This window comes from Puma concolor, chromosome E1, assembly GCF_028749965.1.
Source record: "Puma concolor isolate L17-30 chromosome E1, mPumCon1.1.hap2, whole genome shotgun sequence".
Classification (NCBI taxonomy): Eukaryota; Metazoa; Chordata; class Mammalia; order Carnivora; family Felidae; genus Puma; species Puma concolor.
The window spans coordinates 30,436,842-30,461,253 of NC_141680.1; the positions used below are offsets into that span (position 1 = coordinate 30,436,842).

Consider the following 24,412-nt stretch of genomic DNA (forward strand, 5'->3'; position numbering starts at 1 on the left):
CCTGTTGCACAGAGGGGCGGGGGGCACAGACCCCCCTGCCTGGTCTCCTTGCAGTTTCTTTAGTTTACTTTTACAGGAGGCATTGTTGTTGCTTATTTTTAAATCTCTCCTTTTATTCTTCCAATGGGGATCTCTATCATCTTGTTTGGGGCTTTACTACTTTTTAAAAAGATACTGTTAGCTAGTGAAATGGGGGCACAAAGAAGTAGAAGTGGCCCAAGGTCACGGAGAAGCCAACATCTGCCTTATAGAATCCATGGGATCTTCAGCCTGCTCAGAATGTCTCGTCAGGCAGAAGCCTCAGTGCCCAGAGCCCCAGATGTTTGCCGAAGTGGGACAACGGTCTGCTCCTCAGACATTCGCTACCTTTTTATAAGGCAGGGTATCTTCTTGCCTCCCTCCCTTGGGTTCCAGGCCTGTGTCATCACAATTGACATAGGCTAGCAGTCCAGGGACCCGGGGCAGTGGGGGGGGGGGGGGGGCACAGGACGAGTCAAGAGGGTCCTTGGCTTCATGCAGGATAGAAATCAAATGCAAGCAGAGTTTACTAAACAGCTTAAGTGATAGGGTATAGCAGACGGTGTTGTCTGAAAGACTCAGAAAGGAAAGTTGTCTCTTGGGCTTAGGGGTTTATATTGGAAAGGGGTCCAGGGTACGTGTTCCTTCAGGAGTCCGGGATAGGGTCCAATCCAAAGTGAGTGTCAGGTGAACAATAGGTGTTGTTTCATAAATCATCAAAGGGAGGGAGTATTGATGCCAGCGTGGGCCAAGGTTTGTTCGAAACTAATGTCCTGGAACATGTTTGAGATCTGGTTCTTCTTAGATGGTGTCATGTGTCTTGGGGGCCTGGGACGAGACTCAGAGAATGATTAACTTCCTCGTTTCCCCCTTGCAGTGGGAACGTAGCTTCTCTGGTTTACCCAGACGCAAGGTGGGATACGGAGCATGAGTAAATGGAGCCTTTCTAAAATGGAGTCCCTTCTGCTTCCCTATCTCACAACCATTGTTCTGCCCACTTTCTTGAAAATCTGTTCTCCTACCAATACCTGCCCATATATCTTGTCTCCAGGAAGTCCTGGGTGGCTTAGCCAGGGAAAAACGAAGCCTGCAAACGGCAAGCAAACCTTCACCATGGCTACACGTGGGTGTGACCACAGCTGTGGTCACCTCTCAGGCCAAGGCAGTGTGTGGGTAGCGGTCTCTGGGGCTGCAGAGGTGGGCTGTTTGACTGCCTTTGGGAGGAGCCCTTTCTGCAGGCTTCTGTGGCAATGTATGCTATTGTAATTCTTGTTCTCCACGAAGAAAAGATATTTTCCTCTTGGGTATCCGACCTACAGTAGGTGCCCCCTAAGTATTTTTTGACTGACACTGAATGAATGGGTGCATCGTTAGGAGTCTGTGTGTGAGTGAAACAGATTCAGTTCTCCTGGGACATTTAGAATACCTCCAGGATAATGTGGGGTCACTGAAGAAATGTTCCTCCCAGCCCCTGCCCTTAAGAGCTGATATGATGGAAGGAGGCAGTGAATGGCAAAAGTGACAGGTTGCCCATCCACATGGCCACTAAGTGCTCTCTCCCCTTTTCCAGACCACCAGAACACTTTCAGTGCTAGGGATGGTCTAGAAGAACAGAGATCGATATGGGCTGACGTTTCCAGGGACTGCCTCATGGAAAGGGGAACTTGCACTAGCTCTTTAAAGCTGGACAGGGCTTGTTTAGGAGACGGAGGAGAGGTGCAAATCAGTGTTCTAAAGTGTGGTCTCTGGGGGCGCCTGGGTGGATCAGTTGGTTGATTTCAGCTCAGGTCATGGTCTCGCGTGAGTTCGAGCCCCATATTGGACTCTGCGCTGACAGTAGAGCCTCCTTGGGGTTCTCGGTCTCCCTCTCTCTCTCCCTCTCCCCCCTCTCTCCCTCTCTCTCTGTCTCTCTCTCAAAAATGAAATAAAGTGTGGTCTCTGGACCAGTGGTGTCAGCATCACCTGGGAACTTGCTAGACATGCAAATTTTGGGACCCCACCCCAGACCTAGGGAACAGGAGCTGTGGGTTAGAGCCCAGCAGCAGCGTGTGTTCAAGAGCCCTGCAGGTGACCCCAATGCTCTCTGAGTGTGGCCACCGCTGATGCAGACAAAGGGAGGAGTCTGATCTTTCCAGGACAGAGGAGCTGGGAAGTGACACAGCATATCGGCATATCGTAGATGAGTCCTTCTGTTGGCAGCACAGAGAGAAGACAGGAGGGGGACGGGAGAGCACTAGGAGACATCAGAGAAGCAGGCATGGGATAAACTTGAGGTTTGCCCCACTTTAAGAGCATTCTTTCCAGGGTGCCTGGGTAGCTCAGTCGGTTAAGTGTCAGACTCTTGACTTCAGCTCAGGTCGTGATCTCATGGTTTGTGATTTCGAGCCCTGCATTGGGCTCTGTGCTGACAGCATGGACCTTGCTTGGGATTCTCTGTCTCCCTCCCTCTCTCTGCCCCTCCCCTGCCTGCTGTCTATTTCTCTCTAAATAAATAAATAAAGCACTCTTTTCTTTAAATGTTTAAAATGACTTGTGCCCTGTCACACTTAGATGCTGATCATGGAAAAAATGTAAGAAGGAATGAAAGGTAGGGGCGGGACGCAGAAATCTACCATCCAAGACAACTATCGACAGACAGCGTGTTTCCTGCCACCCGTCCCCCTATGTGTGTTTCCTTGACAGGGCTGAAAGCATACCATATGTATCCATTTGCATCCTGCATTCTTACTTAACAAAATATTGTAAGCATTTCCTGATGTGCTTTCAGGCTGTCTCTTTTATTGTCATAAGAGCCCTGTAAATTGCCCAGAGGCATTGCTGGTAAGGAAGGAGTAACTGAGGCCCAGAGAGAAAAGGAAACTTGGTCCATGAACTTCAGACAGTTAGGGAAGTCCATAGTCACATAGCCTGGGCTCATCAATTCACAAATTATAAGGGGGAAAAAAAAGGGGAGATGACGGGGGAAGCTGTAGATTAAAGGACAAACAATAGGCAAGGCTAAAAGTACAGTGTCCAGGGATGTACATTTGAACAATAAAGAAGTGCACAAAAGTGATTACTGCAAAAGTCACTGTGTGGCATGTGGAGGGGTTATGGAGTGGCTGGCCACGTCTCCTTTCTTTTTTATAAATTTGTTTTTAAGTTTATTTATTTACTTAGAGAGAGAGAGAGAGAGAGAGAGAGATAATCCCAAGAAGGCTCCACACTGTCAGCACAGAGCCCAACTTGGGGCTGGAACTCATGAACCACAAGATCATGTCCTGAGCGGAAGTCGGACACTTAACTGACTGAGCCACCCAGGAGTCCCGCCGAGTCTCCTTTCTTGGCACGAATGTAACAAACTTACATTTGTTTAGAGCCGTTTTCTCTTATTTATTTATTTATTTATTTATTTATTTATTTATTTATTTAGGGAAAATGTTCAGGGGACAAAGGTGTTGCTCAAGGATCTATGTGGCAGAGCCAGGAGCAGAACCCAGGCTCAGAGGTTCCCCTCAGGTCTCCGTTCCCCATCGTTCCCACACTTTGTGCATTGTCTGCTCACCTGCCTCCCAGCCCCCAGCCTCCATCTGCCGCTTGCTGGAGAAACTACAGATTGATGGTTCGTGTTGGTTGACTTTCAGGGCTAGGCCAGAACACGCTTGGGGAGACCGGTGATGGCCCTTGACTGAAATGGGGAAACTCTGAAGGAGATTGGTCACGTTAAGAGTGAAGGTGTAGGGGCTCCTGGGTGGTTTAGTTAGTTAAGTGTCTGACTTCAGCTCAGGTCATGATCTCCCAGTCAATGAGTTCGAGCCCTGTGTCGGGCTCTGTGCTGACAGCTCAGACCCTGGAGCCTGCTTCGGATACTGTTTCTCCCTCTCACTTGCCCCTCCCCTGCTCACGTTCTGTCTCTTTGTCTCTCTCAAAAATAAACATTAAAAAAAATTAAAAAAAAAAAAAGAGTGAAGGTGCGTCTGTCACCATCTCCCGTCATCCTGTGCGGTGTGTGCTGGGCCGGGGGGTGCCTTGACCAGTCCTGCTGTCTCCGGTTGGTTCAAAGACAGACACCCAAACACCCAATAATGCTTACTTCTCAGAGTCCCTTTCCTTAGCCCGGTCCATCAGTTTCCTTAAAATACTGTTTTTTTCTTTAATAAGCACTTACCGTCCCCCTCCCCCCATACACGTGGCCCCTCTGCCTCAGGTGTTCTTTTCTTCTCTTTCCTATTGTTTTGGACAAGCCCAAGGAGGCAGTGCCAGGGCCACCACAGGGCACACCTAGGAGAGGGGACAGAAGATGAGCCCTGATGATATGAAGCACACCCTTTCTCCCGGCAGACAAATAGGAGGGCCTTTTCCAAATCTGGGCTTCTGAGGCCAGGGCCCTGCGAGTTTTGAACCCGGGACTTGGGCTTCTAGCTGGACCTCTGCTTCTCTCTGCCCAGACTGGCAAGTTTCATAGAACCAGCTGAGGTTCTGTGAGGACCCCAGTGGGGAGGGGTCCCAGGGCTCACCCCAGCCCTGCCTGCTCAGGAGAAGGGGTCTCTGCACTTACCCACCCTTCCCGGAAGGATGTGGAATTGGTCCTCTGTCGGGGATCAGCTGCCCACAGTCCTTGGTCTCTCCCAGATAATTGTACCAAAGGGCTCCAGGGCTTTTCACACTGCTAAGGAGGAAGGCTCCCCTTTCGGTTCTAGAATAGCACTGATAGAACTTCCTGAAATGTTGGAAATGTTCTAAAATATGTACTGTTCAATACCATGGCCATTGGCCTCGGTGGCTGTTGAACACTTGCAATGTGGTCTATGAGGAACTGAATTTTATTTTATTTATTTATTTATTTTTAATTAAAAAAAAATTTAATGTTTATTTGTTTTTGAGAGAGAGACAGAGACAGAGCATGAACGGGGGAGGGTCAGAGAGAAGGGGAGACACAGAATCCGAAGCAGGCTCCAGGCTCTGAGCTGTCAGCACAGAGTCCAATGCGGGGCTCGAACCCACAGACCTCGAGATCATGATCTGAGCTGGAGTCGGACACTTAACCGACTGAGCCACCAGGTGCCCTGAGGAACTGAATTTTAAGTTTTATTTCATTTTAATTAATTGTAATTTAAATGTACATGTCATATGGGACTAGTGGCTACCTTCTTGGACAGTTCTAGAAGGAATGGGTCTCTGAGAAGTCCACAGTGGCCACGTCGAGATGTTTCAGAAGTGCCTGCCGCCCTCTTTCCTACAAGCCCACGTACACACATTACACATTTCAGCAAGGCCCTGGATACAATGTCCTTTTATAACAAAGGCCACTGTTTGAATATTCTTATCTCGAATGAGGTGGAGCAGCCACGGACCACAAATGTGCCCCCACGCACGGCTTCCCTTTGTCTTTGCACAATTGAAGGCAAGCGGGGTAAGACCTCAGGAAACCGTGCACCTGAGAAGTCCCAATCCAGCAGACAAGCCTGCTGTTGCGCCCTGGCATAGGGTCTTGCCGTTCCCAGCTCCTCGCCTTCAGGAGGAATGAGTGCAGTACCAGTTGATGCCTGGTAGCTCGCCGACCCGAACGCTTGTGTGAATGAGGCCTGGTCACCGGGGTGATCCGCCCACACTGGCAGTTTTGACCTTACTTCCTTTTGAACAGCTTGGCCCTCAAGTAGAAAGGATTTTTCCTTTCTGTAAGAAGGTGGAGGCTGGGGGCAGTTTTGGGTTTCTCGGCTTTATATATGTGTGTGTGTATATATATGTGTGTGTATATATATATATATATATATATATATATATATATATACACACATATATCCATATATATATCCATATATATATATATAAAAGTTTATTTATTCTGAGAGAGAGAGTGAGCAGGGAGGGGCAGAGAGAGAGGGAGAGGGAGAGGATCCCAAGCAGGCTTCACACTGCCAGTGCAGAGCCTGATGGGGCGTTCAGACTCCCGAACTGTGGGATCGTGACCTGAGCCGAAACCAAGAGCCAGACACTTAACCGACTGAGCCACCCAGGCACCCCTATATGTACATATTTTTGAGCAGGATGGGTGGTGGCACGGATGTTTACCAGATGAGTCGGTTCTCTTACCCCCTGTCCCCTGCCTCCCATTTTCCCAGTGTCCAGCGCCCAGGAGCGCCCTGTAATGTTTGCTGAATGCATGAATGAGTGATTTCCCCCTGCCAGGGCACCCTGTAAGACAGACCTCTTCTTATCCTCCTCTGTCTTAGGCTCCTTCTGTCTTTTCTTCCTCTGCCCCTGCAGTACAGACAAGCCACCTCCCCTCCCTGCTCCCTTTCTGTCCCAGGCTCTCAGTCGCGTGCTTCATTTTCCAGCACGCTAACCTTTTCCAATAGCTGTTTCCCAGTGTGTCGTAACCCACCTATTCCGAATGTTCCGGAACGTATCCCTGCACTGCCATCTCCCCGCGGCCCCATGGCATGTGTGACTCTGCAGGACCACGTGAGCAGTCCTCATCAACAGGGGTGTCATTGTCCCCTGGCCCACTCCATGCAGATGGGGACAGAGTCCCTCTGTGCCGGCAGGATTTCCTGTGCGCTGGTTGCCCTGTGTTCGAAAAGAGCCCGAGTGGCGCCCCCTTCTGTCTGGTGATTCCGCCACCTCCTCCTACCTGGCTTCCTTAGGTCTTTACTTCGTGTTGTGGTAAAATCTGTATAACATAAACTTTACCATTTTAACCACTTCTAAGGGGCAGTTCGGTGGCATTAAGTACGTTCACGCTGGTATACGATCATCACCACCGTCCACTTCCAGAACTTGGTCATCATCCCCAACAGAAACTGGGTGCCTCAAACCATAACTTCATTCCCCCATTCCCTCGGCCGCCGGTAACCTCTGTCCTAATTTCTGTCTCTCGGAATTTCTCTATTCTAGGTAGCTCGTAGAAGTAGGATCATACAGCATTTGTCCTTTTGTGTCTGGCTTTTAGCATGTTTTCAAGGTCCGTCCGTGTTGTAGCATGTATTGCAATTTCCTTCCTTTTTATGGCAGAATAATGTTCCACTGTTCCATATGTATACACTATAATTTGTTTATCCATTCATCTGTGGATGGACTCTTGGGTCATTTCTACCTTTGGGATACTGTGAATAATGTTCTTAAGAACATGGGTGTGTACGAATATCTGTTTGAATCACCGCTTTCAGTTCTTCGGGGTGTATACCTTCGGAGTGGAATTTCTAGAACATATGTTAGTTTTGGGTTCAACTTTTGAAGGAACTACCAAAGTGTTTTCCAGCGCAGCAGCATTTTACATTCCCACCACCAGTGCACTTTATTACTATTATTTTTAATTCTTAATTTTAAAGTACAGAGCTAATACGAGTTTGTTGAAAAACTTCAAAGGATGCAGGGAGGCGGGAAGTAAACAGCAGAAGATCCCCCCTGGTGCAACCCCACCTCTACTAAAACTGCAACTTAGTAGCTGGGGTGTCTGCACCTCCTGTGCAGGTCTAGATACGCAAGTACACACTCAAGACACCTGCGTGCAAACAGTGGGTATGCACATGGCCCAGTAACTTGGCTTTCTCGTGTCATTCCTTGTTGGCCCCTGAACGTCTCGGCTGCATGCTTTCCCGTGTTGGGGGTGTATCCTGTGTTATTTATTGGTTAGTGGGTATTGAGAGACAAGTGGGGGGCTTTCCCCTCTTTGCTCTAGCAAACTGCCCTGAGCTTACTGCTTTGCACACGTGGGCCACAATCTCACCAGATCACAGCCTATGTGGGAAAAATGTGAGCAGAGCTGGGTACTGGGGAGGCCACGCGGCCCAGAACCACCTTCCCCACCAGTGGCCGCTTTTCCCAAATTGCTCTCCTCTCCCAGGGCAGCTAAGCTAAGCTGAGCTGTGGGCCTCTTTGTGAAGGCGGGCCACCCACCTCAGCCAAGAGACAGCCTTGGCCGGGCACGCCCTCCCCTCTGGGAATTCCCAGAGTCAAGTAACTTAGAGCTGGATGGAGAGGTGAGCAGTGGGCTGGAGAGACTGAGAGAGGAAAAGAGTCTGGGCTCTGGTGTGGAGGAGGGTAGGGCGGGGGTTTCTTTTAGGGGCACGGAGAAGGTGCTTGTGAGGCTGGCAAGGCATCCAGTGCTCTGACACACTAGGAAAGACCCAGTTTAGGCCTGGCAAGAGTCCACCTTTTAAGCCAAGGACCAGCCTGTCTTTTGCCAGCACCTTTTTCTGCAAAGCCCCAGGCAGCTGGTGGGAGAGTACAAAGCGGCCTGGAAAATCCATAAACTGCATAATCAGCCCCTGCATCTTGGCCGCTTGACTCTGTTTATTGCTTCCTGTCCCCGAAAGCCCTTTACAAACAGAGCGGCTTTGAGGGGGGTGAGCTGGACCTGGTGGGTGGCCTGCCCCTGCCAGCGGGGGCCCTAAACAAGCCCAGTCCCTTGTACTGCGCCCCCCGGAGGATGAGAGCTAGGGGACTGTCTGAGGGTGTGAGAAGACACCCCCCGAAGGAGGACGAGCCCCCAGAGAGCTGTTTACTTTGTAATTGACAAAGGACAAGGATCCCATTTCTACCAATTTCCTTGAAGGCCTGGAGGTGAAGCTTTAATGAGGTGCAGGAGGGGAGCAGGTGAAAACCTTAGCCTCTGACTGACCCCTGCTAGGTGGCGGTGGGGGGAGCAGGGGCCCATTCCCAGGGATCTAGGGACAGCCCTGGTTCCAAGGGCTTAGGCGACTTGCTCAAAACCTGTTCTATTCTTGTTGTATTACTTTTTTTGAAACAGGTTTTCCCCTGCTGACTGACTTCTTCCTTCCCTCCCTTTCCTCCCCCAACTTCATCCTCCCTCCCCCAGGATTAACTAATTCACTTTACATCCCTTCCCGCCACTGCCTGTGGCCAGGATGTGACTCTCTCAGGGGAGAGCTGCCGCCCTGAAAAAGTTGGTCTAGACACTGCTGGGGTGCCTGTGAGGGCTGTTTGCTGTACTTCCCTTGCCTCTGGGTGACGTGGTGACACCTGCTTGGTGGGAGGCGGGATGGTAGGCAGGCTTCCCAGAGCTGGGGCAGCCCCTCCCAGCCAGATGTGTTAGAGCCATCCCTCTGGAAGACCTGGGGCTCCCACCCCCCGAGGGGGTGGTTGGAGGCCTGAGTTCCCACCCCCCTCTGCTGCCTTGTTATTTCCTTCCTTTACTTGGCTTCCCTGGATGGTTGACTACAACGCCCTGATTTAAAAATCAGTGAAGGGGAGCCTGGGTGGCTCAGTCGGTTAAGTATCTGACCCTTGATCTCAGTTCGGGTCATGATCTCATGGTTTCATGAGATTGAGCCCTGCAGTGGGCTCTGCGCTGACAGTGCGGAGGTTGCTTGGGATTCTCTCTCTCTCCCCCTCTCTCTCTTCCCCTGCCCCGCTCGCTCGCATGACACAGTCTCTCAAAATAAATAAAAAATAAATAAACGTACAAAAAAAAAAAAAAAAAAAAAAAAAAGACCGTGGAGATGGCTTGGCCTGCCTCCTCTGTGTGGACCGGCCGTGGGTTTGCTTGTGCTTTTTCTCCAGGGGCTTGTCTATACAGACTTCCACGTGGGACTGTGTGTGTCTGAGCCTGCTTTTTTCGTTGTGCAATTCCGAGCCAGCCCCACCCTTCCAGCTCCTTCCTGAAAGTGAAATGTTACAGTCCTTGCTCAAGAACAAAAGCCCCAAGTTCAGCCCTGCATGTTAATGATTTTCAAGTGTGGCCACTTCCTCCTGTGGGGCGTGCAGCGGATTGTTGAGGACAGCCCAGACCCTGACCGGGAGGTCGCGCAGCGGGTGGGAGAGGGAGCCTGGGGCTGTCCCCTCCGGGCCTGGGGCTGCTGTAGCAGAGGAGGCATGTGGCAGGACTGGCTCAGCTCTCAGCTCGGCTGCACCCACTTCGTTTCTATTTCCCTGCTCTGGGGCCTACTCCACGCAGGGCTTCTGCTCCTGCTCCGGGATACCTGGAGGGGGGTAGGGAACCGTTGCCAGGCTGACTGGAGCCTCAGTTTCCCTGTTTACCCCATGCAGAGGTCAGAGGTCCTCTGACTGTGCAATACAGTGAGAGTGCGCTAAGTGGTCGGGAGTGTGGGCTTTGGGGAAGAATCCTGACTCACTACTTCCTGGCTATGAGACCTCAGGCGAGTTAATTCCTCTGTACCTCAGTTTCCTCATCTACAAAATAACCTACTTCCTGCCTTGGAGGATTGTTTCGAGGATTCTGTGTAGGTGAAGTGCCTCACACAGTGGCAGGGTGAGGCCCTACTGGAGCGTCCATGCCCAGCCTAGAGCCCGGCTGAATGGAAAGGGCTGTGGACTCTTTCTCCAGCATTATAAACTGTGAAGTGCAGAGCACATGTAAAGCACGGTCATTTGGGGCAGTCAGCATGTTCAGAGTGAGAGAATGATCTATTTCGGTACCTTTAAATGAGTAGAATCAGCAGACCCTAGCAGTGATTCCCAGATGTTTCCCACTGTAGAAGTTGGGTTTTCATTCTTGCCTTTTTTTTTTTTTTTTGAGAGAGAGAGAGAGAGAGCACAAGGAGGGGAGAGGGACAGAGAGAGAAGATCCCAAGCAGGCTCCACCCTGTCAGCACAGAGCCCAATGTGGGGTGCGAACCCACGACCCCGAGATCATGACCTGAGCTGAAATCAAGAGTCGGGCACGCAACCGACTGAGCCACCCAGGTGCGCCTCATTCTTGCCTTTCTTGTTTGTCCTTCCCGTTGGTTAATTTTGTGAGAACACATACAGGTTCACCATATGCAAAGGTGGCACAAAGCTGAATTCACCCTGTGCCTGTGGGCTGTGGGCCTGATAATCCCCACAACTCCACTGTTAAAGATGCATAGACCTTGAAGGACGAATCAATCATATGTTTGCTGCTAGTAAGCAATGTTTGAGCACTAGCTGGATACACTGTATTTTAACTGGTGATTATCAAGGAACTCCGGGGACTGAGGAATGCCCAGCTGCTTTTCAAAGGTCCCAGCAATCGTTGGGTGCTTCCCAGGCTGTTGCCTCATACCCCTTAGGTCTGGATACCTTGCGGCCCACTTCCCATGGCTGGGGCCATTCTGGCCATACCCTCTATCTGACCCAGCCACCATTCTGTGGTGGGAGGAAGGCGTGCAGGGTCCGCACATCCCAGGCCGGGTGCTTCCCTTTGAGAAACAGAGCGGGTGCGAGTTTGGGCTTGTGGGATGACTTGGCAGGGCCTTTGTTTGCTGACTGTTGACTAAGCCCAGGTGTGCAGACCCAGTGTTTACAGAGTCCTGGTTGGCTCAGGCTGGAATGAAGAAAGTCGATACTCAGGGGAGGGGGAAGTGTTATGGATAATCCAAAAGCCATTTGTTTAGGGCCTGGAGCCAGAGATAAGGTATTTTTGCAGATCTCCCTAAATCAATCAGACTGGAACTCTTTTTAATGTGTGCCTACAGTATACGTTGGAGGCTACGGGGAATGAACAGTCCATAAAATTCAGTTCATACACCTGTGGACCATCTGGGGACTTAGGGCGGACACAGAGGATGTCAGAGGAGAGAGAGGTCTGGAGATCATTTAATCCTCCCTGCCCATTTTTCTGGGAAAATGGAGGGAAGCTGGAGGCCCAGGAGGTAAAATGACTTGCCTGAGGTCACTTAGCTGGTTATTGATGGAGCTAAAACTAGAATCAAAGGTTTCATACTGCATCAGGAGGTAGTGGTCCTCGCGCTTTACTGGGCACCAGAATCATCGGGAGAGCTTGTTAAAATTCAGATTCCAAGACCATGCCCCCAGAGATTCTGATTTTAGTAGTGGGAAATTCCCCACCCTGATTTTAGGGGAATATGTGTTCTTAGCAAACACCTTGGGGGAGTCTGATGTAGTCTCACCACCCTCTGGGGACACACTTTTTTTTTTTTAATGTTTATTTTTGAGAGAGAGAGAGAGAGCACGAGCAGAGTGGGGGAGGGCAGAGAGAGAGGGAGACACAGAATCTGAAGCAGATTCCAGGCTCTGAGTGGTCAGCACAGAGCCTGACGTAGGGCTCGAACCCACGAACTGTGAGATCATGACCCAAGCCAAAGTCAGATGCTTAACCGACTGAGCCACCCAGGTGCCCCAGGGATATGCTGCTTTAATGCAAGGAGTAATTGCTTCTGAGACTGATAGGGAGGCACGATTATGCTTCCCAAAGAGTGGGTGGTAAGCAGTAGGGCAAACAGGCAGAGATGCAAACAGCTCAGGAGATGAGAGCATGGGGGTTACTCTCCCAGGCTTTAAAACTCTCGCAGGTAACTAGGGTGTCAGGAGACTTGGCGGGCACACTGGCCTTTGCCATGTAAGGCCATGCAGGTTGGAGGTGGCACAGCCCTGGACAACCTCTAGGTCACACATGACTCCGGAAGGTGGCTCTGATAATGGTAGAGGGCGATGATTTACAGTTCTGGATGATCGTGAGGATTAACTGACCCCATGCACGGGCAACATTGCCCGCACTCAGTAAATGGCAGGTTCTCTGACGATGCATAACTGCTGGGGGTGGGGGCAAGGGTGGGTTTCTGCTTAGTGTCATTATGGAATGGACTTCTGCTGAGGATTTCGTACGAGGAAAGGGGTCTGGTTCTGTATCTAAGAAAGGGTGCCAGTCCTTCCAGACCTAGGGTACTGGGATCCAGCCACCTCCTTCTGCAGAGACACCATCATGGTTTGTAACTAGTACAGTGGTGCCTTTCTCTGGCCCCAGTTCACCCCTACCCCACCCCTGTCCTTGCATCCCTGGGAGATTTCAGTGATGGGAAAGGTCGACTGAATAGGGACCGTTTCTGTCTCTAGCGGTGGAGACTGAGACCCCTACAGGCAAAGAAGGCTGGTTATGGGACACCCAAGAGTTCCTGCCCCCTTGCTCTGACTTTCAGATTTGAGGGCCAGGGCTCCCAGCCCCAGCTGGCCTGAGGCCCTTCCTTGCACTCCATTCCAGGAGCTGGTCCTACAAGCAAGTGGGAAGGCAGTGCCTTGGCCAGGGTGCATCGCTTCCTGGTTCTGGCCAGTTCTGCTGCAGGTCAGGTCGGCCTGACCTCACCTTTGCTGCCCAGACGCTGTAAAAAAAAAAATTCTGGGCACAGATGGGGACGAGAGAAAGGGCCTGGGGGCTCCCGTGGTCCTGCCGTCAGCCTAGTGAAGGGAGCGGCTGGCGTGGTGGGCTGCAAGACGGATGGAGGGCAGTGTTAGTGCAGTTAGTGTGTGGGGAGGAGAGTGTGGCTGTAATTTTAAAAACACAGCTTCAGAGTAAGGTGAAGGGAGGAACGGATTGAGTACCTAGGCTGGCTGGGAGTGTTCGGGAAAGATCTAATGAGGGTTGTCTGTGTCCCATGGCTGTATGAGTGAACGGGTTTGGGTGAGCCGGTGTGCATAGCACACACAGACATATGGGCTGTTTTGTAATTACTAGCGTGTGCACCACCGGGGGAGAGAGCACTGGCCCAGGAGTCTGGGTTCAGATCGCAGGCTCTGTGACCTTTGGCAACGGGCACCATCTGGAAGTGACAACATTGAGATTTCTTTCTGCCTTCCCAACCTGGCCTCTCTAGAGGGCATGTGTGGGCACATGGCTGTCTGGAGGCGAGGCCGTGTGGGCGAGTAAAGGCCTCAGGTGGGGAGGGGATGCCCGACAGCTGGCTACTGGGTGCCCCAGGCTGTGGAAGGGGTGCTCTGCTCTGCACAGATGAAGAAGGGGCCAAGGCGAGGAGAGGGGAGCAGCCTGTGGTCGGGAAAGTAGCTGGCCTGCTAAGTGGCTCTAAACAATCCCATCTGCTGTCTGGGCTGGCCCTTCTTGCTGGGGTGGAATTTCTGATGATGTCTTGGCTGCCAGAGGGGGAGGGCCACGGCCCTCCCAGCCACAGCTGCTGCCTGTTCTTTTGAAGCTCAGGGCCAACCACCCCCTCCCCAAGCCTCTGCTCCCCGGCCCTGAGCCTGCATTCCTCAGCTGCCAGAGGCGGCACTTCTGAGAAGGCCACTCAGCCTGTATGCCTGTGCTCCTGCTGCCCCGGGTAGGGAGCCCCTACCGGAGAGAGCCGGGCCCCCAGGAGGAGTGGGAGGGCCTGGGCGACCCAGGCCCTGGTATATTCCAGTCACTTCTCCCCCTAGGAAACACAGCAGAGTACGGACAGGCGTGGGGCTGTTGGCCCAGCTCCCCACTCCACTCGGGCCACAGAGCCCCTCAGCCCGAGGTCCTGAAGGCCCCTGAGGGGAGGCCTTTGTGCTGTACGCTGTCCCTTCGGGGCTGGATTCAAGATCCTAACTCCAGGCTTGACTCCTGGGCCAGGCTCTAGACTCAGCCCCTGAGAACTGTGTGGCCTTAGAGCCTTACTAACAGCCGCCCCGGGCTGAGAGCATCTGTGTGGAGCCTGTGTGTGCCCATGGCATGAATCCCCCTCAGAGGGGAACCCATCCTCAGAGGAACAGGCGTCCTGTTCTACAGGTGAGGAAACTCACTCAGGGAAGTCCACTCACCCAAGCAGTGGTGATCAGAATGTAAGCTGAGGTTGGCTTGGAGATAAATCTCCCCTTTTGACCTCCGTGCTCTACAGTCTTTTACCCCCGACTCCGCGCCATTCAAAAACCAGCTTGTGGGGACGCCTGGGTGGCTCAGTCAGTTAAACGTCCGACTCTTGATTTTGGCTCAGGTCACGGTCTCACAGTTCGTGAGATCGAGCCCCGTGTCGGGCTCAGCACCCGACATTCTCTCTCAAAATAAATAAATAAACTTAAAAAAAAATCTAAGTTAACTTAAAAAAAAAGAAGAAAGAAAGAAAGAAACAGCAACCTGCGGTTTCCCCTCTGCAAGGAGCTTCCTGGCCAGACCCGACCCTGTTCTGCCCCAGCAGATCCCCCACGCCGTGGTCTAACCTCTGAAATAGCTGTGGCCTGGGCCTCCACCTTGCTCGTGGGCCTTCATTCTGCCCTGTGAGGCCACCAGGAGGCGCGCGGGTCCCTGAGCACGAAGGGGCGCAGTGGGAGGAGTGGCGCCCGGTTCCCACTGAGGCACGACTACAGGAGACCTGCTGAAATAGTAGAGGCGGGAAGGATGGAGCTGGATTCTAAGGATTACAAAAGTTCTAGAGTCCTGGAGGCTCTGGGGTTTGCTTTCTTCATACGCTTTTCTTCTGTCACTATTCAGTTTTTGTTTTGCTTTGTTTTAATTTGTTTTTTTAACGTTTATTCATTTTTGAGAGAGTGAGAGACAGACAGAGCATGAGCAGGGGAGGGGCAGAGAGAGGGGGAGACACAGAATCCGAAGCAGGCTCCAGGCTCCGAGCTGACAGCACAGAGCCCGATGCGGGGCCTGAACTCATGGACCGTGAGATCATGACCCGAGCCTAAGACGGACACCCAGCCGGCTGAGCCACCCAGGTGCCCCTGTTTTGTTTTAATTAGAGAGACAGTATAAGGTGGAGGTTAAGAAGAGCATGGACTCTGGGGCCAGACAGTTTGGACTCGGATTTTGGCTCCATCACTGACTGTGTGACCCCACGTAAGTTATTTGAACTCTCTGGGCCTTAGTTTCCTTATCTGTAAAGTGGGTATAATAATTGCTTTACTTTGAGGCTCGGATGAGATAATGCATGCCAAGTGCTTAGAAAGTAGATGGCACACAGTTAACATTCAGACATTTGCTATAATTATTATTAAAAAGTAATTCACGTCCATTGTAAATAATATACATATGCAAAAGGAAAATTAAAAAAAAATCACTGTAATGCTGTCACTTTGCTATTCTTTATAGGTTATTATTTTATTTTTATGTTTTTATTTTTTAGAGAGAGAGAAAGACAAGCAGGGGAGAAAGAGAGAGAGAGAGAGAGAGAGAGAGAATCCCAAGCAGGCTCCACACTCTGCATGGAGCCCAACGCGGGGCTTGATCCCACAACCTTGTGATCACGACCTGAGCTGAAATCAAGAGTCAGACGCTCAACCGACTGAGCCACCCAGGTGCCTCTGCTTATTTTACTTTTAAATTAATGAATGTGAATCAAAACTTAAAAGATATACAAAGATTTACAGAGACGAGTTTTCCTGGTCTGTCTCTTCTGACCTAATCCTTCCCAGTGGAAACCTATGGAGTCAGTTTCTTACGAATCCTTTCCGAGTGTCTTCTCCATACACACTGACATACACATGCCATAACGCACTATAGTACGTCCTGTACGCACTGTGTTCGGCCTTGTATTGCTCCCCTGAGTGATGGGTCTTGAGCATAGAGACATAAAGAGATGCCTCATTTTTGTTTACTCTTGTATAGTATTCCATTATACATATTATATGAATTCCATAGAAGTGGGGTTCATGGTCAGTGGATGGGTGCACAGTGTATGTTAGTGGGGGGAGGGAATGGGGGCAGGAGTTGGCATTCTGTTCCCAGGACCCTCCTCTGCCCACCCTGAGCACCCCTCCCTAATCTTGGTTCCTTGAGCTGGATTCCCTGGGCATGCTCAGATACTAAATTGTCTGGCATCATTGACTGACTACCTGTCCCCAGGGGCCCAGAGACATCTGTGACTGTCTAGACTTGAGAGCTCAGCCCCAGACCACACAGGCCCTGCCTACGGAGGGGCCTTCAGCCTGACCGCCTGAAGGAGAGGCCCAGGGAGGGGCCGCTGGCCCGTCTCTCCCAAGGCGCTGGATCTGGGCCAGCATGAGCTCATGTCTGGAGCCAGCTCAGCTTTACTACCTTGCACCTGAGCTGCCAGTGGCTCCCTTCTCCCAGTTTGGGCCACGGACTCGGTCCCAGGTACACATACATTGGTGCCAGCCCGGAGGGGCGGGCCTACGGCCCCTGGGTAGGGCAGTGGGGAGCAGCACCCGCCCTGTCCACTGAGGTTTGATCTCCTCCCAGTCTCCTGGGCTGAGTGTCTTGGCTAAGCTGGTACAATTTGTTGATGGGGAGAGGGATTGTTGTAGAAATCGGTTTTAAGCAGCTCAGGTAGAAGTGGAAAACAGTTGGTCGCCCGGCCAACACCCTTGGTGGGGTGCGGAAAAGGGTTTTGTAAGGAAACTGCCACGGTTCTGTCTGTCCTTCAGGATGAGGCTTTGCCTGCAAACTTCCCCTTCCTCTTCTCTTGCTCCCCCAACACAGGCACCAGTCACCCCCAGCCTCTTGAAGGGCAACTCTGCCTGGTTAGGACTCAATTCAGTCCGCTGAGTTCTTGCCATGTGCCCAGCTCTAGCAATACAGAGGAGTGGTTGAGCTGGATGGATTTACAGTGCTGGCTCCGGAGTCAGACCTCCTGGGCTGAAATGTCAGCTTGGCTGTGTGACCTTAACAAGTTACTCGACTCTTCTGTGCTTCATTTTTCTATCTGCAAAGTAGAAATCGCAGTGACGTAGGCACCTTGCAAGGCGCAAAGAGCGGGTGAAAAGAGCTAACATGCATAAGGCACAGGGAGTATGGCTGACTTGTAAAGAAGCAGGCAACAGTGTTATGTTACCATTATCCTACCAAGATGCGCCAAACAAGTGACATGTCCCTCGTGCCTGAGGAGCTACATCTTGGGCCTTTTCAGCCGGAATGCAGAAGTGGTTTCCTGGTGGTGCCGTTCACACAGCCAAGCCCTGTATTTGGGCCTCAGGAACAGAGATGAACGATGGTGTCCTTAGGACTGAGGCTCCAAGGCAGATGCTTTCATAGGGGAGGGACCTTTTTAACTTCGTTGGAAACCTCTTGCCCTAGTCCTTACTGTGTATAGTTCCTGTTGGCCACAGACCTGGCCATGGGAGTTGAGGCAAGAGAGGGAAAAATTAGGAAAGAAAATGTCATTCTTCTCCTTTTTTTCTTCTACAGACTTTTAAAAGATATTTTCTGGGGAAAGGGGATTTTTTTTTTTTTTTTTCTGCCCCAGCCTTAGACTGGACTAAATGATTGGGCATGGCCCAGAGAAGGTAAGTGCGCAACCCAAGGTCACACAGCAGGGCATGGCAGAGCTGAGTCTGTCTCTCTGTCTCTCCTTCTTTTTCTCCTGCTGCTCTCAGGTCTAGCCCCCCCCCCCCCCCTCCGGCGTGGCTATGCCTGAGGGTCCTCTCTGCTCCTAGTGCCACCCAGAGGTGGGCACAGGTGTGGCCGCCCAGCAGCTCAGTCCCTCAGAATGAGGCTGGCTTTGTCACAGCCCCAGCAGCTGTGGCCGTTTGAGTTTCCATTAAGCCTTTTCCGCGCCTTGGGCAGGAGCAGGAGGCTCGGCATTTAAAGGTCACCCGGCTTTTGAAGCTGCAGCGACATTAATAGCTTGGGAAGAAAACAAGCCTGTGCAGGGGCAGGAGGACAAGGCGCCTCTGTCAGGGCCGCCCCTCCTCCTCCCGCTGGGCGCGCACACGCATCCACACAGGCTTATACGCTTGTGCACCCACACGCAGCCCCCGAGAGCCTCTCTCTGTCTCTTGTGCCCCCACCTTCCTTCCTCCCCCCTCTTCTGCGGCCTCTCCGGCTCAGGAGCCAAGGTGCTTAGCAGACTAGCCTGCGCCCTGCCCCCATGGCGTCTGAGGTGACAGTTGGACAAGGACGCAGCTGCCCTGAGTCCAGCAGCCTCTCCATTAGCGCTGCCATTACCCGCCTGAGGTTTCCCCGGGACTTAACCATGGTTACACAAGCGTCCCAGGGGTCATATGACCTCATTCTGGCCCCGCTGGCTTTTGCAGCCTGGATTCCCGATAAGACGAAGTAAGCCCAGGCCTCGGATTCTCATATGGGAATGAAAGGGCTGGCAAGCAGGGCCTATCTTGCTTGCCAATTCTAATCACCTGGTAGGGGCTCTGTGGGCTCCAGAGGACAAGAATACCTGGATAGATTAGTGATGTCTGCCAAGGACATAGGCTGGAAATCGGTGGTCTGTGTGCCTTGCATTTCCCACTTGGAGAATAAGTCATCTTGAAACTTCCAGTCTTGGATTCTGAGACCCTTGGGCTGGTTGGGTTCCTCTCCTTTTGAGTCGGAGGTGGGGGTGGGACAGATTCTTGGGTTCTAGGAGAGAAGCTGCTCCATTTGCCCTTTCCCTGGGAGCCCCGGGGCCTGAGCCCTAGAACTCCACCTAGTGGCCTGGCATGGCAGTGCCACAGGGCTGGGCCTCTGAGTCCCCTCTGCGGGACGGGATCACAGCAATTACAGATGGGTCACAAGACCTGGTCTGTCCCTTGTCCCTCAGGGATTTTCAGAGGAGGGAGCCAGGGGTGTGCAGAGACAGAGCTGGCCTCAGGCAGTCCCTCCTCCTTCTAGAAGAGAAAGGGTCGGGCAATTGGGACCTCTGGCCTCCCAGCCCCACATCTCTTCCTAGGGCCTCCTGTTCTATCCCTGCTTTCAGGGTTGGGTTCTCCCGGGGTGCAGTAGAATGTCAAGTCAGATCTTGGAGGGGGTTGACCTCCTGTCCCCTGGAACTGACGCTGGCTTGGAAAGGGGACCATCCTGCCATTAGCCTTGTGTGCCTTTTAAGGGATGAGGCCCTCAGGCCAGGCAGCAGAAGGCTCACGGGACCTCAACCATGTCACTGATTGCCTTGGCCTCAGCTGTTTCGTCTGTGAAATGGGATAATGCAAGCCCCTATAGAAATTATAGCTTTTTTGTGTGAGGACTAAATGAGAACATAGAGGAGAAAGGGCTTTGGAAACTAAAGTGTCCTCCCGCTAACCCCCATCTTGCTATGAGCCAGAGGGAGGAGGGGAAGGGAAGACAACCCACAGTTAATTGTGCTCCTGAGTCTTTCCTTCCCTTCTTTATCCACCTAACAAACCTCTGTTGTTAGTGCCAGGCACTATTTTAGGCACTTTACTCAGCACAGTGAATAAAACGGAGACCTCGCCCTCACGGACCTTGCATTTGAGTGGCGGAGGTGGTCAGTGACAAGTAGAGAAATAATCTCTCAGGTGGCCTGTTCCATGAGGAAACGAAAGTAGGGCAAAAGGGGAGGGAACGTGGCAGAGGGGGGTGGTGATGCCTCTCTGGTAAGGTTGTGCTTGAGTAGGGGCCAGAGGGAAGGGAGGGAGGGCGCACATCGATATTTGGGCAAAGAACATGGCAGGTGGTAGAAAGAGTAAGTTCAGCATGGGAGTGCGTGTGGCTTGCAGGTTGACGAGCCAGGATCCAGGATGCCCAGAGCGAGTGAAGGGAGGGGACAGAGTGAGGTTTGACAGTGAAGGCAGGTGGCACAGGCAGGACAGTGTGGGGCCTGGTGGGCCACGGTAAGGCTCTAGGTTGTGTTCTGAGGACATGAGGAGCCATTGTGGGGGGTGGAGCAGAGGAATGACATGACCACCGTGGTGAGTTGTCTGCAGAAAGGCAGTGGGGGACACAGAGGCAGGCAGGGGTGGTAGCAGTGGAGGTGGTGGGGCGTGGCCAGATGCCGGGTTTTGAAGCTAGGGAAGATTGGATTTGCTGGGACTGGGTGTGGGGTGTAAGAATTCGAGCACTCAAGGAGACGCTCAGGCTTTTGGCCTGAGCCCTGTGGAGTTGCGGTTAACAGAGACGGGGAAGGTGGGGGGAGCAGGCTGGGCTTGGAAGGAACCAGGGAGTCGAACTCAGATGACCCATTCTGTTGGAGCTGCTATTGGACATCCAAGTGGAGGCAGCAGGTCAGATGTGCAAGTGTAGAGTTGAAGGGCATATTCCCAGGAGGCCTCAGGGCAAGAGAAATTTGGGAGCCGGGATTCAGCATGTAGATGGTATGTATTTAAAGTCATGGGACTGGATTACATTGTTCAAGCCACAAGTGTAGCCAAGGCAAAGGGCCAAGACCTGTGCCTGAGGCCACACCAACCTGTCTTCTTGGGTGCTTCCTGGCTCCAGGCACCCGTGTAAGTTCCATCAGAGCACCCCCTCCAGGGCGTATTCTACCAATTTTTACAAATGAGGAAGCTGAGGTTCAGAGAAGTGAAATGATTTCTCCAAGTCACACAGCCTTACTAGGCCCAGTGAGAATGGAAGCCCAGGACTCTGGCTCCTAGGCGCTCAAGTCTCCCAGGTGGACCCTACCTGGTGCTGCGGGAGAGGGGCTGGGATGACCTTGGGCAAGGTCAGGCGGCGAGCTTGCCGGCAGCCTGCCCACCTCCCTGCGCCAGGCCAGGAGTGACTCAGGCCTTGGCTGTCTCCTCACGCTTGGAGTGAGGATTGGCAGGCTGCTGCCCCCCTCCCCCCAGTCCCAGATTCCTTTATGGGGAAGTGGAAGGCCTGGCTCCCTGGGACCTGGGGGAGGACAGGTGTGGGATTTCTGCTTCCCAGTGCCTAGGTCACACACAGCCCAGAGTTCAGGAGAGCCTTAGAGTTGGCCTCCAAGACCAAGACCTCCAACAGGCTCAACGGGTTTCATTCACTTCCTTTTTCAGAAGTGGGTCAGGGGTTATCTCCCTCTGTTGCCCTGCCAGAGCCCCGCAGCTGGGGTTCAGAGAGGTCAAGTGGTTTCCCCAAGGTCACAGAGCCAGCTCTGGGGCTGAGCCAACAGACACCCTTTCCCCTTCCCTCCCCCAGTGCTGTCTAGGTCACATTTCCTCTGCTGGAATGTCAGCCAGGCCGGGCCCAGTCTCCTGAGCCTGGGCCACACACGGTTGCATTTCTGAGCCTCCTTGGCTCCTAGCCCTTCAAGCCTGACTTGGCATTTTGGGCTCTTAGGAGGTGGGTTCCTAAATCTGGCCTCTCTACGTACTGGCTGCGTGACTTTGTGCAAGTTACCTAACTTCTCTGAACTGGTTTCCACAGCTACGAAATGGAGACAAGAGTGTCTATCTCTGGAGTTGTAATAAAGATTAAATGTGAAAGTGTCTGGCACAGGGCTGTAAACCTAAGTCACCTGCCTTAATTCTATCATGTGGTTTTTTAAAAAATTTTTTAAAAGTTTATTGATTTTGAGAGAGAGAGTGAGTTGGGGAGGGGCAGAGAGAGAGAGAGAGAGAGGAAGAGAGAGAATCCTAAGCAGGCTCCAGCCATCAGTGCAGAACCCAATGCAGGACTCAATCCCGCCGACTGTGAGATCATGACCCGAGCCAAATGGAGTGGGACGCTCAAACGACTGAGCCACCCGGGTGCCCCTCTTCCATGTGTTTTAAATTGCTTTTCATTTGAGCTGTGCTCGTTGCAAAAGGCAGCCTGGCACGGATGACCCTGACCCCTAGGATAGTCCTTCTCCCTGCTCCCAGTGGTGCTAGCCCACCTCAGCCCTGGCCTCACGGTTTGCACTTGAGCTTAGCAAGGGATGGTCCTGTCAGAAGGGGGGAGGGGCATGCACGGCCCCACCTGGTGCCGATTATAGGCAACTTGGCTTTTGGATCTGTGCATTCCGGCAGAGTCCTGTGGAAATGGTGTTTCTGAACAACGACCTCTGTTCCCTCACACTTCCCATTAGCGTTTCTGAGCCACTTTCTCCTCACAGAATGACCTTTGATGGAAGAGTCTAGGCTTTGCCACTGCCGGCCATATGTCTTTGGGCAATTCTGACAAGTCTCGGGCGTCAGTCTCTTCATCTGCAATGTGGAGCACGCTGTGGGGCTGGCCCAGAGTTGTCATCCGTCACATATTGGGGCACACACAGAAAAATGCTGTTTTTCCAGGCTTTTCACCTGGGGTAAATGGAAGAGGAGGCTGCTTGACCTGCAGTGTCTCTAGCTGCCCAGGTCAGCCAGGCCTCCCCCGGGGCTTCGCAGATCAGTACTCCTTCCAAGGGCTGAAGGACGCCCTCCCCACCGCCCCCCGCCCAACCCTGGGTAGTAGCTCGGCCAGTGTCCCAACTGCTGGCTCTCTGGTTTAATTCTCCCTGAAGCCCCATAAGTACGGGTGAGGTCATTGGGCACCGAGAGGAGAGGACACTCCTGGGAGGTCCCACAGCTGGGGAGTGGCAGAGCAGGGATTGCAGCCTGGGTCTGAGCCACTGCACTTCCTGTAAACGGTGGGGGTGCGGGAACTTCCCGACAGTCACACCCCGAGGGGCCGGTCCGGATGGCCGCTAAGGGGGAAATGTGGACCCCATCATCTTCCCTCCTCCTCCACCAGGGGTGGATCAGGTCCTGGCTTCCATCTCTAAGGGTCTCCCCTTGGCTAAGTGAGAACCAAGTCTCTGTCTTAGTAAATTACTTGCAGGGCAGGGGAGAAGGTGGCTTTACTCCAGAGGGTGTTCACACAACGCACTGACTCGAATGTGTGATGACAGCAGACGGCGGCCCTGGGCACTGGCTTCCCGGGCCCCGTGTCCCTGAGGTCCTTGTTAGAGGCCTCAGCGCAGGTTTCCAGAGCTCGGGGTAGTGCCTCGCCCTGGAAAGCCTTCTGGCAAAGTCAGACCAGCATCCTCACCTCCCGATGTGGCAGGGTTGGCGGGAGGTGTGGACGTGGGGGTTGGGGTATCTAAAGCCGGCTGTGGGAGGCCATGTTGTACTTGGCGACCTTCCTGTGCTCATGTTCATAATGACTGATCATTTGAGGTCACCCCTCCGTTTCTCCTTGTGAAATGGCTCTAGCCTCTCTGGAACGTGAGTTGCTCATTTGGGAAAAGAGGGCGTGTAACAAGTTGGATGGTAAATCATGCTTCACCCAGTCAACAGAATACTACTCAGGCATTAAAAATGATGCAGTAGATCTCTATGTTCTGACATGAGAAGGTGACTACAATACATTACTAAGCGGAAAAAACAAGTTGCAGAGAATTTATGGTTTGATCACATTTCAGGAAAAAAAATTCATACCTATGGTAGTAGATGCATAAAGGAAGTATCTAGATGTAGATACACCAGAGTGTTCACAGGTGTGTTCTGGAAGCTGGGAGGGATTATAGTTCTGTAACATCTGTGTCCAGAGGTTGCATGGGGCCAAAGTGCTTCTAGTTTTCCATTCTTGAATACAGCTCACTTCTCTGGACTGGGCAGACGCCCACCCGACAGGCCCCAGAACAGGAGCCCTGGACAATTTCCACGGGCCTCTCAGGACGCAGATCTTTCTAGTAGGTTAGAATGTCAGCATGGTGGCACTGGGGAACAATACGCAGCCTCATTTGACCTGTGCGGAGACTGTCCTAAGGGGAGAGAGGGAATCCGTAGTAGTGCTGGCTCTTCTGACCCCAGAGGGAGTGAGAGCCTATCTGTTGCACTTTCCACGCTCCTCTGCTCTTGTCTTTCCTATACCATCAGCTGTTTGACTGTTGGAATCATGGCAAGGAAGATCATCATGTCGATTTGCTCACACGCACGTTTCAGTGTCAGCTGTTAACGATTATGATCCCAAGTCCTAGAAACGGGAAAACAGGTTTGCACCTGTTTCATCAAATTTAGGAAATACCCTTTGATGGAACGGTCCCTTGAAATAAAGCTGCCACTTTTCTACAACTAACAAAATTACTGTGAATCTTGGGGTAAGCATGGGAAATTCAGAATTTGATGTTTTTAGATGTACTCACCTCTCAGTTGACTGCACTAACAAAACTGTGACCTTCGCAGT

At 52.2% G+C, this 24,412-nt stretch overlaps 1 protein-coding gene across 2 annotated transcripts in view; it reads left to right on the forward strand.

Annotated features, from left to right (window-relative positions):
• CUEDC1 (CUE domain containing 1) overlaps positions 1-24,412 on the forward strand; it is an 82,061-nt gene that overhangs the window by 37,435 nt on the left and 20,214 nt on the right. The window lies entirely within an intron of this gene.